Source organism: Mus musculus, chromosome 7 (genome assembly GCF_000001635.26).
Source record: "Mus musculus strain C57BL/6J chromosome 7, GRCm38.p6 C57BL/6J".
NCBI lineage: Eukaryota > Metazoa > Chordata > Mammalia > Rodentia > Muridae > Mus > Mus musculus.
Window position 1 is genome coordinate 41180983 of NC_000073.6, and position 21659 is coordinate 41202641.

Here is a 21659-nt window from a genome sequence, read left to right on the forward strand (position 1 = left end):
TTGATGCAAATATACTTAATAAAATATGAGCAAACCAAATCCGAGCACACACAAAAACATCATCCAACATGTTCAAGTTGGCTTCAACTCAGGAATATAGGGATTGTTCAATATACATAAGACCATCAATATAACCTACTATATAAACAAAAAGAAAGAAATACAAGTGTTTGCGCACCTTAGTGATGCTGACACAACCTTTGATTTATGACTCCTTTCCTGTCATCAGTTAAGCATGTTCAACTTGGAAATATCAGATTTGCTTCATCTCAGTATATATTTTTTGAAGCCAAGGAGCATTTACAGTAAATTCCAGAACAACTTGAGCTACAGAGGCAAATGAAAGAAGTGGCAAATGAAAAAAAGAAAGAAAGAAAAAAGAAAGAAAAAAAGAAAAAAGAAAAAAGAAAGAAAGAGGCAAATGAAAGAAGAGGGTAAAATTCCAGAGGTAATAGAATATTGACAGGAGAACAGCAACAAATGCTGAAAGAGGGGATGCATGCAGACCTTCTGTTGTTTACTTGTAAGGGCAGAACACACTTTACACACATGTGCTTAATGAAATGAAGACTACACTTTGTGGATGTTCACAGTGATATCACCCACTAGTGTAAGTGTGCAGGGTCAAGTTGGTTCAAGGATCAAAGACTAGAAAAAGTGGATAAAAATAAGAGAGATGGACGGTCCAATATGATCCAGAACAGTGGAAAAAAGGACCTCTGGAGAAGAAACCAGAAAAGAAGAGATGGCATTCATAATTTCTCACAAGGGGCATTTAATGCCCTCAGTCCTATATTTCAACACAGTCACAATGTTGGTCCTTTATTCCTTCCTATGGGCGTCGTTTGTATTCACAGCAGTAAAACTGTAAGACAGTGAGCACTGATGCGGTGCAATCTGTTGGAATGTGATACATGATACACACATCATAAATAGCCTCATCAATGACCCTTATAAAAGTCACTGTCATGATCTCCTGGGCTAAAGTTCCTGGAAAGGGGGTCAGATATGCCAAGATTACTTTTCTTCATTAGCACATACACGGGCTTTCATGGCTGCTGTTGGTCTTCTGGTATCTTGTTCATCCACTATTATCAGATTCTTATGTAGCTCATAATCTGACCTTAAAATTGGCTATTGCTTGATTGATTACATTACTCTTCCAATCACCCTATCACCACCTGAGAATCCTGGGGTTTCCATGGTTCTGCCAAAAAAAAAATTCATATCATTCGTTACCAGTGACCAGTGAGCATTGTCTGATATTGAACACACTGCATGGTTTGGTCAGCAGATCAGACAAAGGTGACCATCTACCTGCTCCATTCTCCTGTGGATTATTGTTACTCCCACAACCACCAACTGTGCCAGGTAGGAACCAAACTTTAAAACATTTGTTTTGATCACATCTTTCCTTAGTTTTAGTATGTTTAAATCTTGGCTATCTGTGGAACACAGCTATGTGCTCTCAAAAAACACTTCCCAGAAGATTTTACCTCAGTGATGCTGGTCTCTTCTTAATCACTGCTAATTTCTTAGCTCCAGCTAACCAGCATCAATTGTCCCAGTACTCTCCTTTCTCCCAAAAGCTGCCAGAAATGACCAAAGCTGCTGAATTCTGCTGCTTCCTGGGGCTGTAGCTTGCCCCCTCTTGGGATATTACATTATCACCAGCTTTCTATTTTCAGACTCTTTCTGTCCTGGAACTTTCTCTGTAGACTTTCTTTGAACTCAGAGATCTGCATGCCTGTCTCATGGGATTAAAGGTGTGTGCCACCACACCTGGATATAAACTTAGCTGAGCATACTGCAAAGTCCCACTCTCTTAATCTGCTATCTCCTAGAACACAGGATAAGGCTCCATCTCACTTCCTTGTGCCCGTTTAATACTTGAACCATAAATTTTGTATTTTTCCTTCCTCAGCTTGCTACACTTGTTTAAAATGCACTCCACAGGACTTAATCCAAAAACAAAGTCTATGATGGGCATTTCTGAGACTTGCTTTGTCAATGAAATTAATCTGAGTCTTTTCTCCTTAGCCTCAGGTACACTTTTCAGACAAGTTACAAAAAGTAGCCACATTCTTTACCAAAATATTATAGAGCAGTCTCTAGGCTGAAACCTCTTGGGCCAGGTCTGCAAAATTCAAGTTATTCTCTGTAACAAAGTATTCCATATTCCTACTAGGATAGCCCACTAAACCCCATAAAAACATTCTACTGCTTCCCAAATCCAGGTACCAAAATCCACAGTCTTCCAAACAAAAGCATGGTCAAGCCTATAAAAGCAATATCCCACTCCTGATACCAACTTCTGGCTTAGTTAGGGTTCTACTGCTGTGAATAGACACCATGACTAGTGCAACTCTTCTAAAGACAACATTTAATTGGGGCTGGTTTATAGGTTCAGAGGTTCAGTCTATTATTATCAAGGTGGGAGCAGGACAGCATCTAGGCAGGCATGATGCAGGTAGAGCCGAGAGTTCTACATCGTCACCTGAAGGCTCCTAGTGGAATACAGCCTTCCAAGCAGCTAGGGTGAGGGTCTTAAGCCCAAACCCACAGTGACACACCTACTCCAACAAGGTCATACCTCCTAATAATGCCAGTCCCTGGGCCAATCATATACAAACCATCATGAGTGGCTAGAAAACTGAAAAACAGTCTTAGACAATCCCAGACAGTACAAACTGGAGATAGCACTACTCCCCACAGGAAGCTAGAAAGCATCAATCTCACCATTTCCTACTGCCCTCTTCCTGCCTATAGAGAATTTCCAAAGCACAGCTTTCTTTGGAATAGCAAGTGCCATGCAATCCCCCATGCCTGTGCTGAGCAACTCCATGCACACAGCAGGAAAGTGTGAATCTTCACCAGGGTCTCCATCCCAGTTTTGATTTCAGCATGGCTCCTGCCATCAGCCACAAGCACTCTTCTCCCACTGCTCACTGACAGTGCCTACCTCATTCTACATGTTGGCACAACCATTAAACAATGCTGACTGACTATGGACAGAACTCCATCTTAGCACTCTCCTATCTAGGCACTCCCAAGTGGGATCTTACAAGAAGCACAGACATGAGAAAATACACTTCTGGAATTCAATGTGACAATCATTGACCAGGACACTGTACTCTCCTCCCTGTCTGTGACATCCCAGTGTGATAAAATGTTAGGTCACTATATCATATCCCCTTTCTATCAAATGCTGTGAGCCAGCTTCATCCAGGCCACACCATGACAGGTGCAAAGTACACTGACTGGCACCTTCCTAACAGGAGGGAAGCCAGGTTTATTACTATGAGCACAATGGGCCCTCTGAGAGCTGCAGAACTCAGACAGTGCCAGTGCCTGCTGGTCTGTGGCTCTGTCCCCTACCCTGTGAGTCAGACCTCTGCTCCCCAACCAGAGATGGTGATGGTGCTAAAGGTGATTAACCCAAGGAATATCCAAATGCCACTCCTCACATCTGTCTTCTCCTATTCTGCATCTGCTTAAGCTATGTCAGACACCAGTCTTCCCAGTAAGTACAGAGCCAGGAAGAAAGGAGTGGGATAAGCATTTTAACGAGACTGAAGACTTTCAATAGTAGACACAAGGGTAGAATGAGAGTCTTGACTGGTTAGGTCCAGCTCTGGCTTTACATCACTACCTTCAGACTCTGTCATGAGAAAGTTTAATGTGAGTGGTATCCATCCTGAATTAAATGATATCCATGGAGGACACAACAGACATGCATGTAATTAATTACCCAAGATAATCAGTTATGTGCACCAACACACTGGATTAATTGCTCTTGGGTATAGAAGACAATAATGACTTTTTGTTTTAGTTAACACTGGATTTTCCAAGAGGTAAAATCTTTCTCCAGAGCAATGCAACTCTTAATCTGTCCTGGAAGAAGTACTTTTCCCAGATCCCCAGTGCCTATTCTAGAATCTTCTTAATCTTAAAACTTTACAAGGGGAGTCTGGTGCAGTCCAGGTACCATTGTTATGTTGGCTAAAGCTGCTCATCTTTTTTTATTCTTTCATTTGTTTTGGTACTTCAGAGATAACCAAGGACATAAGATCATATAGACATGGTTTTTACTACTGATTCACACCTGAGTCAAAATATTTTGATTTCTTAAATCAGTTTTCATATCACTTATAAGGAATCTGTGAAACATGGGCTAGAGAAAAGCCTCAGTTGTTGAAAAGCCTGCCTTGCAGGAGAACCAAACTGTGGATGCCTAAACCCACATAAAACGCCAGGCATCCAGACCTTGTGAGTAATGCCTTAAACTGAAAGAAGTTGGCAGTGGCAGGTAAGCTCCTGGAAATTATGGACCAGACAACCTGCCTAAGAGAAAACTTTCTTGGAAATGAGAGGTACTGTATCAAAGACAAACAGTAAGGCAATGAAGAGAAGACATAGAGAAAATTCTGTAACTTAACCATGGAGGCTATGCCCCCACGCACCACACAAACCCAAAGAACACAAAAGTATCTGAGAAAACATCACATAGCATGGCCAGCAGAAATAGGGCAGTCACCATCTGTCTGCCAACAGAGGTGCTTCCGTGTTGCTCAAGCAGGGTTCATACGAATGCCCTCCAACTGATGCAGGAGCTGACTGCTGTGGTGCTATAAGAATTGTGGTAGGGGAGCATCTCACAGTGCAGGTGCTGACTGCCTTAACTGTCCTTGACTCTGAGATGTGGAAATGGAGAAGTCCCTGGGATTGCCACCTTCAAGCCAGACACAGTTGTCTGCTGCAGAGTTTAGAACAGTCCAACATCCTTTTCCAGGTTTACCAGATGAAGACTTAACCTGTCGATGGGGACTGATTATTAACAGCCCCTACCCACTGTCCTTCAGAAATCTTGACCTTGCCTTAAGCTCCAGGACTGGAACAAAGAGAGAATGAAAACATGCTTGTGATGAAAGCTGAGCTGTCAATGCCTTGGGATGCCTATGAGGGCACTTAAAAAAAAAACAAGACCCATCACTTCTCCCTTTAGCACACTGTGCCATGCTGAAGGTTCTTCACCTCACTGATACTGGGAGCCTAAGGTAGAAGTCAGCTTCTCGAAATGCCAGTTTGGGAACCATCGGGCTGCATCTAGAAGAGGTAGGGAAGATAGAGAACAAGATGGGATTCAGCATCGTTTTGAGGACATCACTACAGTGGAGGCAGATATTCACATTTCCCAACTTGTCAATACCCTCACAGTCATAGAACAGAATCAGTGCCATGATAACTGGAGACTCATTAGTGGTCACTCTGGCAAAGTGAGGAAGAATGACCTTAAAGCCTCTAAGCTGCTTGATGGAGTCCCTCAGCTCAAAATCCATTACGAGGATTGGGGAATGGAGAAGGAGCTGTGGGATTTAGGGCAGGTGATATGGCTATCAACAACATCACAATGCACCTGAAAGGTAAAGTTCCCAAAGAAACACCCAGAAGACACAGTAGACTTAGAGGAAAGGGGCAAGAAAGACCAAGTGGACCAGAGAACAACTCCAAGAAAACAAATAAATGTAAGCAGTCAAGGAACAGAGTCAAAACAGAAGAGAAGCCCACTATCCCCAAGACCAACATCGACCTGAGCTCAGCCACAACAACTGTAAAAAGCCTCAAATCCCCCTTGGCAAGCATATGCTGGATTCCATGAAGGGCTTTCACTCACTGGGAAAGAAGAGTGAGAAGAAAACGGGTATTTCCTCTTTCAGGGGTCTCTGAACGTTCATTAGTCACAAAGATCCTAGGCCAGGCCCAGCCACTCCAGCCTTAATGGCTGCACACTACAGAACATCATCTCATACTTCATTCCAGAGGGAGCTTGTTTCTGCTACCAAAATCAAGGTGTCATCACCTTCCAGTCCTCAAACCTAATAATCTGCTCTAAGACTTTAGATGTCAACCCATTCCATGGAGGAAAGTTGACATTCTGAGACCAGTCACCACATAGCTCATCACAGGAGAGCAGAAGCCAGAGAGGGAGGTCATGAAGAGGCAGGCTCAATAGGAGCGAGAGAATGCCACCATGTGTACCTCTCCTAGAAAACTGCAGCTTTCCCTTCAGGAGGAGAAGGATATGGAAATCTCTCAATATTATGGCTATGTAAGGTAAGAGCTGGCTACATCTTTGCAAGAAAGTGCTGTCAGTGTGAACAAGGAAAGAAATAATCACTGATGTATGCAAATCTATATAAAAATATGCATATACATAAGTACAAGTGTAGGAATATAGAAGATTAAAGTATTTATAGAATGATAGACAAAATATATCCACATATAGTTGAATAGTTAGTAAACTACCTAAAAACTGTTAAGTTGGTTATTTTATTTGTGGCTAATATAATTGTATTCTGATGTTTCTGTTAACATTGATAATCTAATTTTATCCTATTATATATGATATAGAACTTGAGAAATATACTTAATAGTAAATCAATTGAAAATATGCTACACTTGTATTGAAATAATTGTTAAGTTTTTCATTCACTGGACAGGATATATCTTGAAGTACATACTGAATATTGGGCACACTTTCCCTCCATTTTCATAGATCTGCATATTTCTTATCACTCATCACAGCCCTTATCAATCATTTTTCTGCTACAAAGATTTCTGTTCAAGTTCACAAAACACATACAACCAGGATTCCATTTTTCAAGTATAATCTAGGACCCACTTAATAAGGAAAATGTACTTAACTTGAGCCAACTTAATTCATATGCTAATCTCCACTGTTTTGTTTTCCTGCAAACAGCATAGTTTTATTTTTATGAATAAATAATTTCCCATTATGTTTACACATCCCATTTTCTTTCTCCCCTTCTATGTTGTTGACACACATGCTATTTCCCTAATGTAGCTGCAGTGAACTGTTGCAATGACTATTTTTGGTGTCAACCAGGCTACACCTGGAATTAACTAAAATCTAATTTATTGGGTACACCAGTGAGGGATTTTTTAAAATTAAAATATATTAAATTATTTGAAGTAGAAATAGCCAACATTAATCTGGGTCTTTTCAGGTAGGAAGGTCTGCTTTTAATTTGGGCTAACCCATCTGGTGGTAGCCTATATAAAGAATGTGGAAGAAGAGAGCACTATGCTCTTTGGTTGCTTGCCCTTGCTCTTGCTGGCAAGTCCATGCCTTCACTGATATTAGAGACCATTTCTTTTGGAATCTAGACAGACTACATCAGAGAACAGCTGACACAGCCTGATGGATTAAACAATTACTGGACTCTTGGAATGCCTGGTGCTAGACAGCCATTTTTGGACAAGCTAAGCCATAGCCTGGTAGTACAATCTAATCATCCTCCTTTATATAGACAGAGAGACACACAGTCAGATTCATTCTATCAGTTCTATTCCTCTAGAAAACCCTGAATAGATTCTGGTTATGCAATATGAGAGTCAAGTACAGGTGTGCTACAATCAACACTGACAGGCAAATAAGTCTCTAATATAGTGAATTAAAATACTTTTTGTAAATAAATACCCAGGAATGGTATTACCTAGGTCAAATGGTAGATTCAATTTTAGTTGTTTGAAGGACCACGATTATGATTCTACCGTGTGGTAATTCTAGCAATGAAAACACATGGTCTCTCTTAAAGGTGAATAAAAACTATACTACTAACCAGCTGCTGCATGGGGAACTTGTGCAAATGGTGCAGCCCTGAATCTCACCGTCTTTAGACTTTCAAGTACAACAGCTATATCATGAATGACACTGCAGTTAGCTAGAATAGTTATCAAGAAGCAGACCTATAGAAGCCGAAAGGCAAGGCTGGCACATTCAGGTACTTTCCTGGATCCTGGAACTGTGGACTGGGTGTTTAATAGGTTAGGTCTTTGCTGCCATTTTGCAGGTGTTGGGGCGGGGTGGCTACCTGCTGGGTTCTAAGGTTCGCATGGGGTCCAGCATGGTATCAGGTATGTAAATGTCTGAGGTTTGTTTGAACTTCTATACATGATGAAAAAGCTTATATCCTCAGCAGTGATGCAGGAGGTTTTTCTTCAGTTTATTTTTTTGACAGAGTTTGTCATGTCTTAATTTAAGTAGTGCCATTCTGACTTGGGAAAAATGAATCTCCATTTAGCCTTTATTTGTACTTCTTTGATGAAAAGTGAGGTTGAACATGCTTTTCATTTTATTTTGGTCAGGTGATTTTCATCTTTCTTGAACAAGCTTTTAATTGATGATGCCAGTTACTAATTAGGTTCTTGTTGGTTATTTTTTAGTTCCCTCCACTCTAGATATTAATCCTCTCTATCAGATGTAACAGTATATAGACTTTCTTCGATTCTGTGGCCAGCCACTTCACTGATATTTCTCTTGCTTGGCAGAAGCTTTTTGAGTTCATGAGATTGCATTTGTTAATGGCTGGCATCATCTCCTGAATGCAGGAGGTCCTTTCAGTCTTTGCTTTGCTCTGTGTTTGAAGAGCTTCCTTTGATTTTTTCTTCAACAGTTTCAAGTATTATATTAAAATCTTAGGTGCATTTGTATTTGAGTATTATACTCGGTGAGGGACAGAAATCTACTTTATAATATTTAGACATTCATTTTCTAGCTTAATATTCTGAAGGTTCTATTTCCAGGTGACATGGCCCTGCACTTTGAGTTTATGATAGGTGTGCCGAGTGGCAGAGACAGAAGGCACTGCTTACCTCATAGGTCATTTCCCCCAGCAGTGCCCTCCCAACAAGCCTTTAACATGGGGCTTAGAGGGCCATTTAAGACCAGGTCATTGCACCTGAACATTCAGCATTCCCACCCACTTCCCAACCAGCTGTCAAAACATTGCTCGTATCCCTTCAACCTATAAGGATTTCTCATGAAAGTGACAATTCCTCCAGCCTCTCTTAGACAAGAGAGAGAGAGAGAGAGAGAGAGAGAGAGAGAGAGAGAGAGAGAGAGAGAGAGAGAGAACCACAATTGGTCAGCACTCAGACTAAAACCCTGTTGCTACCTTTAATGTTGAAATTTTTCTGACTTTGCATACTTGATACTTCAATTGTCACCTCTCAACTTTTTTTTCCTCACAATGAGGACAAAATGTAGGGCTTGAGAAAGAAAAGGCACACTGGGTGTTGGGAGGGGTGGCTTCCTTCTGAAACAGAAGGGGCAGTGGCTGCTGTCAGCTTTGCTGTCATTTTCTTGTCACTACAGCCCAAAGAACATAAATGGGCATTCATGTGTCATCGGGGAATGTCAGGTATGGCACGGTTGCAAATGCGACTGCTTGGCACAGTGTTAGCTGCTGGAGCACCGTCAACCTGAATAATGCATCTCTGTCTTTCTGGTGAAAGACGGTGTTGCTCTGTCTTGTATGCTTGCTTCTTTTGCCTTTTTCTTTACCACATTTCTCCTCAAATACAACTCTGGCAAAAATGTCTGGGAAAGGGATTGAGGGTGTTCCGAGAAAGGAAATGGCTCTGACATCTATAAAGAACAGACTTATTTGGTGCTGGCCATTCAAGCAGTCAACCCAGGCATATCGGGACAAGCAGCCCTGGATGCTGAGGCTGAGTGTGTTAACTGTTCTCTGTGAATCTTCAGCCAACTCATGATGATTGCATAGTTTCCAGGAAATATCTGAAGCAGGAAATGTTTTTTTAAGAAATCTGAAGCTTTAGTAGTTTAGAAAACTGAACATCCAAAATGAAAGAAAATGAACATTGGGCCTTGTCACTAAGGACAGGGATGTCCATAGAAATTGCAAGGCATAAGATAAAAGAAGGAATATCTGGGTCTCCTGAATTAGTGAGCAATGGTGAGAACCCTGACAAGGAGTGATCTCTAATAACAGAAAGTTTGATGCTGAAATATTGGGGAAAATGGGAAGATATATGTATGATAGATGGACACAAGGGTTTAGACCCTGCATGGGAGCTGTTGGATTAGGGAACTGACCTTCCTGGAAAGACCAGAACACACTGATTTGAATCCCTGGCATCCCCTGCCTAAGGAAATTAGGGTACAAGTTCTAAGAGATTGAATTCAGTTTTGTGAGGAACCCTGGGGGAAGCTGCCAGAGGAATTAACATTGAACATGGAAAAGAGTTTGAAAAGCTGGGCTCCATATTGAACTCGAGTTGGAAGAGGCGAGTCTGGTCTCAAAATGGAGGGCCATGATCCAATGGAAGCAGAGCAGCTGAGGAAGCTGTTTATTGGTGGTCTGAGCTTTGAAAAAACAGATGATAGCTTAAGAGAACATTTTGAGAAATAGGGCACACTTACAGACTGTGTGGTAATGAGAGATCCCCAAACAAAACATTCCAGAGGCTTTGGTTTTGTGACCTACTCTTGTGTTGAAGAGGTGGCTGCTGCAATGTGTGCTTGGCCACACAAGGTTGATGGGCGTGTGGTGGAACAGAAGAGAGCTGTTTCTAGAGGATTCTGTAAAGTCTGGTGCCCATTTAACGGTGAAGAAAATTTTCGTTGGTGGTATTAAAGAGGATACGGAAGAATATAACCTGAGAGACTACTTTGAAAAATATGGCAAGATTGAAACCATAGAGGTTATGGAAGACAGGCAGAGTGGGAAAAAGAGAGGATTTGCTTTTGTAACTTTTGATGATCATGACACAGCTGATAAAATTGTTGTTCAGAAATACCACACTATTAATGGGCATAATTGTGAAGTGAAAAAGGCCCTTTCTAAACAAGAGATGCAGCCTGCTGGATCACAGAGAGGTCACGGAGGAGGATCTGGTAACTTTATAGGTCATGGAGGAAACTTTGGTGGAAGAGGTGGCTATGGTGGTGGAGGTGGTGGCAGCAGAGGTAGTTATGGAGGTGGTGATGGTGGATATAATGGATTTGGAGGTGATATTGGCAACTATGGTGGTGGTCCTGGTTACAGTAGTAGAGGAGGTTATGGAGGTGGTGGACCAGGATATGGAAACCAGGGTGGTGGATATGGTGGTGGAGGAGGAGGCTATGATGGTTACAATGAAGGAGGATATTTTGGTGGAGGTAACTATAGTGGTGGTGGAAACTATAATGACTTTGGAAACTATACTGGACAGCAACAATCAAATTATGGACCCATGAAGGGGCACAGTTTTGGTGGAAGAAGCTCAGACAGTCCCCATGGTGGATCTGGAAGTGGAAATGGTGGATATGGTAGCAGAAGGTTTTAAAATAAAACAGAAACGGCTACAGTTCTTAGCAGGAGAGCCAGGAGTTGTCAGGAAAGCTGCAGGTTACATTGAGACAGTCGTCCCAAATGCATTAGAGGAACTGTAAAAATCTGCCACAGACAACATTATGAACTAACCAGTACCCCAGAGCTCTTGACTCTAGCTGCATATGTATCAAAAGACGGCATAGTCAGCCATCACTGGAAAGAGAGGCCCATTGGACTTGCAAACTTTATATGCCCCAGTACAGGGGAACGCCAGGGCCAAAAAGTGGGAGTGGGTGGGTAGGGGAGTTGGGGGGGGGAGTGTATTGGGGACTTTTTGGATAGCATTGGAAATGTAAATGAGGAAAATACCTAATAAAAAATTAATTCAAAAAAAAAAATCTACCACAGAAGGAACGATGATCCATAGTCAGAAAAGTTACTGCAGCTTAAACAGGAAACCCTTCTTGTTCAGGACTGTCATAGCCACAGTTTGTAAAAAGTGCAGCTACTGATTAATGCAATGTAGTGTCAATTAGATGTTCATTCTTGAGGTCTTTTATCTGTTGTAGCTTTGTCTTTTTCTTTTTCTTTTCATTACATCAGGTATTGTACCTGTAAATTGTGGTAGTGGTACCAGGAATAAAAAATTAAGGAATTAAAAAAAAAGACTTTGAAAAGCACTATAGAAATAGATATTTTGATGAGCTTAACAAACTGGCAGAAGAGATTTAGCAAATTTAGACATGCTAAAAATATGAATATTTCTCTGATCTGTTTAGCACCTTTCTGTTTTCATGCCAGTGCTAAAAATGGCAAGTTTATGCCCAGATAATCTATGATTTGCAGGCTTTTCTGAGAGTTAAAGTTAATGTACAAATTGCTTTTGCAGACACTGAACTGTGAATTTATGTATGCACTGTGCTTTCTGGTGACATATTTACATAGGGCTTCTTGGGGAAAATTATTTAAAAGGCCTTTTGATTTTGTATTATTTTATAAGAAGGAAGTGTGTCATCAATAAAAGACTGAGGTGAACTCAGAGAGAAAACCTGAAAGCTGTCTCCAAGCACAGCTTCAGAACAATGAGTCCCCTGTCAACATACACCTGGATCATTGCCTGCAACTACGATGTCATACTGATCCAACTAGATTCCCCCAAAATGACTGAGGCTGGTCCTCAGCAGGGGAGCAATTTTTAAACATCAGTGTTCAGGAACAAGCTACCAGGGATGAATGCCCACTTCAGTGTCTGTTAACTAGATAGGTAAAAGAAAAATCTCCTGGACACCTGTTAACGATGTGTCTGCCTTAGATTTCACACTGTGATCCATCACACAGCTTTATCCCTTCCTAATAGTGCCCAGCAGAGAGCTAAAATACTAAAAATCTAATGTCACCCATTGAAATCCAGGAATATGGTCAACAAGGCATAACTTTTTCTACTCAATGGTACTCATCAGTTATCTAATTAAAGACAACAGCCACTCTGACCATCAGAATGAATTTTTGTGCAGCACTCATACCCCTTGAGGATGGTTCTCTGCTTGACATTCAGCAATAACAGTGGATCACCTTGAGAGAACAGTGAGAATTTCGTGTGTACTATGTGACTCCAGAAGAGAGTGTGTGCATCTACAGGGAAGGGAGGGAAACACGGTGAAAAGTACAGTGCTTGGAACAGAGAACTCAGCCAAGGGCAGACAGACCTCAGCAGGCCTGCCTCAGGCTGGCAAGTGAAAGAGGCCATTTCAGGGAGGTGGTATGCAGGGGTGAGCTCCTCGCACTGTGTCTCCTCACACACTGCCTTCCTAGAGCCCTTTAAGGACACCCGTGGTGGGCAGAGTCCAGGCCACTTGCACCATTGCCAAAATGAAAGGAAACAAACAAGTTGACCCTAGTTAGATCCAGCTGAGATAATTCAAGCCCCCATGCACTGACCTAGTCAGAGGGGATTGTAGCTTATGTATAGTTAGGAGGAGGAAAGTAGAACCAGTGTATGGAGTTAGTGTGATTAATTCCACCAATATTTGATCTATACAGACTCCCTTGTTTGCCTTGACATCCCAACCCTTCAGTGACACAGGCTACAGATTTGTCTAGCGACATGGCAGGGTTAAATTACCTCTCCAGATACATTTGCTTTTCAGAATATGACCCTGAAGAAAGCCTGGCAACACTGACTGATGGAAAGACTCTCCTCTACCATGTCTGGATGTTGTGTCCTGCAGTTCCTTGGAACGGTAGCTTATTTTTCACAACACTGAGAACTACAGGGAATCTGGTATTGTATGGTGTTCCCTGGAAGTACACCACTTAGGAAGCCACCAGAGCATGGGTCAGCTGCTCAGTCATTGCTGTATGAACACAGCCCCCTGCATTAGCACTGTGGGGCTCAGACATCGCTCCTGCCTTAATCTCCTGTCACAAGAACTTGTCTCCCATGGTGATGAGGCAAAATTGTAATCCCAGCCTAAATGGCACCAAGAAATGTCATCATACAGACATTAAGTGCCAAAAGAGATAAATCATTTCAGTTTGGTATCAATATCCCTAAATGACTTCAGCTCCCTCTGTCTGATCTGTCTGCCTGTGACAGGAAAACGACACTTGCACCTTAAATTCATTAGCTCATGGTCATACACAGTGTTCAATGGTGAACACACATGGTGTTCAAGGCAGACACGCTGCAGATATGAGTGTCTCTCCTTGGTAATAGTAAAGTCACTGCATAGAAAATTCTTTCGTAGAAAAGGGACAAAGTTTACATTAAAAAGAAAAAAGAAAACAGGAAAGCCAGAATGACAAGTCAACCCCCTTGCATTCATCAGTGCAACCCTGTGTTGGATTCACTACAATCTACCTGTGCATCTTAGTCTCTGGAATGGATGGTCTCCTGTCTTTCCATGCCTAGAGCATCCACCAATTCATTAATGCCATCTGAAACTGTGCCTCTTCTCCTTCTGTCTCCTTGAAGCCACCTGTCTCTATTGAGATGTTAAATCACAATGCTAACAGAAAAATAACTCTGATCCTGAATGTTCCCAGGATCACAAGAACCAGCTGTGATCCTCAGAAGTACTGGGCAAACCTGATTTTTAACAGGCAGGAAGGGAAATCACTCCCTGACTCTGGAAGGCACTAGCCCTGTTTCATTCATGACACTCCACTGTCATCAGGTGGGCAACTAAAGTGTCACTCTGAAGACCCCCTGCTGCTGTGGTTGTATTTTTCCAAGTTGGCAACATCCATGTCCAAGATATCCAGGGAGAGACTTCAGAGCAGGCACAAGATAATTGTTGATATACCTGGTGGTGCAAACCTGTTATCTCATATCCTTGAGAAGTTGAGGTAGGCAGATGACAACTGCAAGGGTAGCCTGGGCAAAGTACCCTGGGCTAAAAATAAAATACAAAAAGAAGGTACGTATTTAGCTCAGTTGCAGAACACGTGCCTAGCACGTGTAAGCTGCTAGTGTGTCAGTGATCTTGGGGTGGATTTATTCTTGCTAATTATTACTGTGTTACCTTTACACACTCAGCCACCATTGAGAATGAGAAGCAGTCCTTAGCATTTTTGTGTATCAATTGTTCATTTATTCAGTCCAAATTTTTTCCTCTAATCTATGTTATACATTTGTCATAATATCTTATGGCTCTTTCTTCCAGTTCAGGCATCTGGAACATCCACAGCTCTGCCCTCTCCTGGTCTCACATGCAGTTTCCTGTGTCTGATGGGGCTATTTTCTCCCGGTCTCACCTGCAATTTCTTGCTTCTGCATATTTTCCTTCTACATTTCTTTTGCACATATTCCTCTATACTGTGTTTAAAATTTTATACTGCATGTTGCACATTAAAGGACAGATGAGGCAGGAGAAGCTAAAAGTATTTCCACCTCTCACAAAGCACACGCCTTTTACACTGTTGAAAGCAGCTATGCTGGAGGGGGCTCTCTTCTTCACAGGACTAGGCTTAAGTAGCCCCAGGTCCATGGCGGCTGGAAAGGAAGCCTCTTCTCTTCCTCTAACCAGGGCTTAGGACACCATCAACACAGCCAAACTCTACGTTTTGCTTTCACTTCTTTCTCACTTCCCAGAATTATTTTTTTTCTTTTTTTTATTAGGTATTTTCCTCGTTTACATTTTCAATGCTATCCCAAAGATCCCCCATACCCACCCCCCCAATCCCCTACCCACCCACTCCCCCTTTTTGGCCCTGGCGTTCCCCTGTACTGGGGCATATAAAGTTTGCAAGTCCAATGTGCCTCTCTTTCCAGTGATGGCCAACTAGGCCATCTTTTGATACATATGCAGCTAGAGTCAAGAGCTCCCGGGTACTGGTTAGTTCATATTGTTGTTCCACCTATAGGGTTGCAGATCCCTTTAGCTCCTTGGGTACTTTCTCTAGCTCCTCCATTGGGAGCCCTGTGATCCATCCATTAGCTGACTGTGAGCATCCACTTCTGTGTTTGCTAGGCCCCGGCATAATCTCACAAGAGACAGCTACATCTGGGTCCTTTCGATAAAATCTTGCTAGTGTATGCAATGGTGTCAGCGTTTGGAAGCTGATTATGGGGTGGATCCCTGGATATGGCAGTCTCTACATGGTCCATCCTTTCATCTCAACACCAAACTTTGTCTCTGTAACTCCTTCCATGGGTGTTTTGTTCCCACTTCTAAGGAGGGGCATAGTGTCCACACTTCAGTCTTCATTTTTCTTGAGTTTCATGTGTTTAACAAATTGTATCTTATATCTTGGGTATCCTAGGTTTTGGGCTAATATCCAGTTATCAGTGAGTACATATTGTGTGAGTTCCTTTGTGAATGTGTTACCTCACTCACGATGAGGATGCCCTCCAGGTCCATCCATTTGGCTAGGAATTTCATAAATTCATTCTTTTTAATAGCTGAGTAGTACTCCATTGTGTAGACGTACCACATTTTCTGTATCCATTCCTCTGTTGAGGGGCATCTGGGTTCTTTCCAGCTTCTGGCTATTATAAATAAGGCTGCTATGAACATAGTGGAGCATGTGTCCTTCTTACCAGTTGGGGCATCTTCTGGATATATGCCCAGGAGAGGTATTGCGGGATCCTCCGGTAGTACTATGTCCAATTTTCAGAGGAACCACCAAACTGATTTCCAGAGTGGTTGTACAAGCCTGCAATCCCACCAACAATGGAGGAGTGTTCCTCTTTCTCCACATCCACGCCAGCATCTGCTGTCACCTGAATTTTTGATCTTAGCCATTCTGACTGGAGTGAAGTGGAATCTCAATGTTGTTTTGATTTGCATTTCCCTGATGATTAAGGATGTTGAACATTTTTTCAGGTGCTTCTCTGCCATCCGGTATTCCTCGGTTGAGAATTGTTTGTTCAGCTCTGAGCCCCATTTTTTAATGGGGTTATTTGATTTTCTGGAGTCCCCCTTCTTGAGTTCTTTATATATATTGGATAGTAGTCCCCTATCCGATTTGGGATAGGTAAAGATGCTTTCCCAATCTGTTAGTGGCCTTTTTGTCTTATTGACGGTGTCTTTTGCTTTGCAGAAGCTTTGCAATTTTATGAGGTCCCATTTATCGATTCTTGATCTTACAGCACAAGCCATTGCTCTTCTATTCAGGAATTTTTCCCCTGTACCCATATCTTCGAGGCTTTTCCCTACTTTCTCCTCTATAAGTTTCAGTGTCTCTGGTTTTATGTGGAGTTCCTTAATCCACTTAGATTTGACCTTAGTACAAGGAGATAGAAATGGATCAATTCGCATTCTTCTACATGATAACCGCCAGTTGTGCCAGCACCATTTGTTGAAAATGCTGTCTGTTTTCCAATGGATGGTTTTAGCTCCCTTGTCGAAGATCAAGTGACCATAGGTGTGTGGATTCATCTCTGGGTCTTCAATTCTGTTCCATTGGTCTACTTGTCTGTCACTATACCAGTACCATGCAGTTTTGATCACAATTGCTCTGTAGTACAGTTTTAGGTCCGGCATGGTGATTCCACCAGAGGTTCTTTTATCCTTGAGAAGAGTTTTTGCTATCCTCGGTTTTTTGTTATTCCAGATGAATCTGCCGATTGCCCTTTCGAATTCGTTGAAGAATTGAGTTGGAATGGAAGCTGCACAGGGAAATCTGAGACCCACAGTCAGCAGCTGCTTCTCTGAGACTGGATTTCTCAGAAAGGGGAGTGCAAGTGTGAACTGAGTGAGTGCCCATGCAGCCTACAGAGAGGGCCCTGGAAACCCCTCCAGGGTCTAGAATCCCTCACAATCCAAACAAGCTCAAATTGCTGTGAACCTATAATAGGTAGGTAGGTAGATAGATAGATAGATAGATAGATAGATAGATAGATAGATAGGTAGGTAGATAGGTAGATAAGTAGGTAGGTAGATAGATAGAGATAGATAGATAGATAGATAGATAGATAGATAGATAGATAGATAGATAGATAGATAGATAGATAGATAGATAACTTTACTCTGTTGTGGATTGTCCTGGTGCTGTTTGTATTTTGATGCTAATTCTGCATCCCCAAGAGAGGCTGCCTCAAAAGAGAAGTAAATCTCACACTCAGTGACTTCATGTGAAACTTCTCCCCATTTTAACTCGTAAGATAATGGCTAAAGCCAGTGATTGGGTAGTGGAAGGGAAAGGTGAAGCAAAAAGTTTTAGAGAGAGAGAGGGAGAGAAAGGAGGAGAGGGAGACAAAGAGAGGAAAACTAAAGAAGAGAAGATGGAAGGGAAATGGAGCAGAAGCACGTGGTCTGGGAAACATCAAGTTATAAGGGATCTCATAGCTGGGGAATAGTGCAGTGGTAAATCTGCCCAATCTAGGTGCCCAGCTTATATTCATATTAATTGAGTTGTGTTTTCATTGCATGGGTTTATTGGACTTAGAGCTTTACTGCAACAAATTGGTGCCCATCCTGTATTGATTAGAACTCAACTAATGTGAGATAAAAGTTCACTGCCCCCCACTCCACCCCTGAATACACAGCTGGAGCATCGATCTAGGATGCAGCTCTGTGTGGATTGAAAGGTGACTGGGTCTGTCTCAGGGGCCTACAGAGAACTGCAGAGAGGCTCTTTCCCTTAACCCCCAGGCCGAGAGCTAGGGCCAGGGGCAGCACCACAGGCTGGAGCTAGACTTAGGCACTGCCCTGTAAGAATCACAGGGAGGGACAGGAGACCCTTGAGCTTAACTGCCTGGGAGGTAATTTTGGGAACTGATTGAGGCATCTATGCTCGGGACAGACTTTCTGTGTTCAATTACACTACCCACCCACCTACCTGAGTCTACACAGGAAACGGACAGCCAGACTGGATCTCCCTACTGCTTGTTTGAGCTGCAGGCTTCCTGAGATCCACACACAAGCACACATTGCCAGCTGCAACCCAAACAGAAGCACAGAAGCCTCAGTCTTTCTACAGTCAGCCCCTCCCGGTGAATAAAGAATTAGACAGAACTGCACTGTTCCAAATTGAACAGCAGAGGGAGACACTGGTACAAAGTGCTAAAGATCAGGTAATATATTGATAATAAAGAGAGAAATATAACTTTTTTGATACTTAAAGATGAGAAACACAATAAATAACTTTTATGGGATGATATTTTGAATGATTTAACATGGACCAATTTAAAGGAAATAGCTAACTTGTCATTTACTGGTATTTCAATATATATTCTCTTGATTTACTATGTCTTCTCAAAAGACAGAGCCCTAGATAAGAAATTGTTTGCCTTGGAAAAGAGATTACAGGTAACACTAGAACTAAAGGTTCAGGATTTTATAGGTCAAAGTAAGCAAAGTCTAGAGGATAATTTACTAAACCTAGCAAATCAAACTAAGGCAGATGCTGCAATATCAGAATGACAACATAAAGAGGAGTAACATTATGGAATCAGGGCCTAGAACAGAAAATACAGGAAATTATAGAGAAGCATGAACAACAGAAAAAGAAATTTAAGACTTGGCAACATGGCCTAGAGGAAACACTAGAGTTGAAGACATAGGAAATTATGGATCAGAATAAGAGACAGAAAGATGAAGATGAAGATGGGAGACAGGAGCTGGAAGAGATGCTAGAACAAAAGATACAACAGCTCAAAGATCAGACTGAGAAGCAAAGGGAAGATAATGAGGTTTGGAGGCAAGACTTGGAGATCAACCTTTTAAAATTAATCAATCAAAATAAAATGGACAGCAGAGTATCAGAATTGCAATATAAAGACAAAATAAAACTATGGAGGCAGAACCTTGAACAGAGAATACAGGAGCTCAAGGAACAGGAGTAGACAAAAGGAGAGCTATGGAGCATGGGCATAGACCTTGAGGGAGGAATTTAAATTTTCAATTAAGGAAAATACTCAGGTAGAAACAGAAGATAAAATTAGAGAAAGCCAACCAAAGGCTGTTAGAAAGCAAGCTTTAGTCTATCCAGTTAATGTACAACAATGACCTCCAGACGATGATCAGCCACAGGGTTATCAGGAATTTGAATGGCAACTTGTGGGTCTGTTAGATCTGAGGACATTTAAGGAAAGTGTCATTAATTTTGGAATGCATTTTCCATCTGTAAAACAAATCCTGACTTCTTGGACTATTAAAAATAGACTAATCCCCCAAGACTGGAAAGATATGGCAAGGACAATACTACAACCTGCCACACATTTTCAATGGTTCTCATGGTGGAGAGAAGAAGTGATGAAGATAGCATGACAAAATAGAGAGATTTCCACAGACCAGCTACTCGGTGAAGGTTGCTTTGCTGAGGTAGAGGTGCAGGCTGTATATGATGAAGAAACCCTGGCATTGTGTGTGTTGTCAGCCTTAAAGGCCTGGGACAAAGTCAAAGAATCTGGGAAAAGACTTGATTCATTTACTCAAGTCATGCAAGGTCCAAAAGAAACCTTCCCTGACTTTTTATAAGGACTAGCCTCAGCTGTGGAAAGGAATGTATCAGATTCAGCAGCAAGAAAGGCAATAACCGTGTCTATAGTCTCTGAGGATGCAAATGCTGAATGCAAGGAAGTAATCAGACCACTGAGGGCAAGGTCAGCATCAATAGATGAGTGGGCTAGACATACAGCTGATACTGGATCTTTCTCTCCTGATATTACTGTAATAGGAGAAGCTGCCACTAGACACCTAAAGATGACCCAAGGTTTCAAATGTGTTACTTGTGGTGAGCAGGGTCATCTCAGAAATAACTGCAGGAAAAACCAAAGTAATCCCAAAAGGGGGCCATGCCTTCTGGAATGTGTCAAACATATGGTAAAGGCCAATGTCTGACTAGGGAATGTAGAGAAACAACAGGCAAATGGGGACAACAAAAACCCCCAAAGGTAGATTACATAGTGCTTTCATAACCTTAAAATTTTTAAATCCTAATGAACAAAACCACAGCTACTGACATTGGATTGTGGAAAAAACCACTGAACTCAAACAGCCTGTTTAAATTAAGGATATTATGTTATCAGAATGGAAAATGGGAAATTGTTACACTAGGGGGTGGTTTATTCCTATGTTTCCACAGGAAAAGAAAAGCTATGAGTTCCTTCCAAGTTAATAAAAACCAGACATGACAAAGAGAGACCTCCTGAAGACCTCAGTGATGGAGAAGAAAAGGGAGACTAAGACAACCAACAATCAACAAAATCACAACAATATGTGTGGTGATATTTATGTCTCTGTATACAGAGACAGCTCTGGAACTGGCTAAGACTAAAATGTCTATACACAGACATTAACGCTTATTGGGTACAAATTTCTCATCACTTGTTATTACATACCATCCTTTGAGATAGCATATATACAAAGTTATATTGCAATTTATATTATGTGATCAAACTAACCTGAAGAAAGGCAGTCATCTTTATTGATCATCATTAACCAATCTGTGCACCCTGCACACTCCATGTGAATGTTTTTACAGAACTATATGTTGCTTGTAAGTTTTGTGTACTGCAGGAAGAAAGAAGAGAAAGACAGCCCTGTAAAGATTCACTCTCTGGGATGCTGAGATTCTGGGAACTTCCATTCCAACTTTGTGTTTGATTCTGTCTCAACTACATCGAAGCTGCTTCCAGAACTTTTCTAAAACAGCTAGCTTGCCTATCCAGCCTTTCAAAATGTCATAGTCAGGATGCCCCCTAAACAATGAACTTTCTCTGCACAGAGCAACTAGAAGACAAACGATGCCAGCTAGCTGTTTTTGGAGAAAGCCAACTTTCCTATTTCTCTTTGAGCCCCCAGAAAAACATTCTTCTTCCCAATTCAGCTGGAAGAAGACAAAAGAAGATTGAAGTCCCAGTTACTTATGTTGGGGTGCATGGTTCTGCTTATTTTATAAATTATAGATATGTTGTCCATTAAAGGGGTACTTTATAAATGTAGATTTGGACAGGGAGGGAACTATAGAGCTTAAAGTCAGGGATTTCTACCTTTCCTTTCCTCTTCTCTATCTTTCCTTCTCAGGTAATAGGGAAGAGGATAGAAGAGAAAAGGGGAATAGAGTAATGTC

At 41.7% G+C, this 21659-nt stretch overlaps 1 pseudogene; it reads left to right on the top strand.

Moving 5' to 3' along the window:
- Window positions 10125–11076, top strand: Gm5896 (predicted gene 5896; annotated as a pseudogene).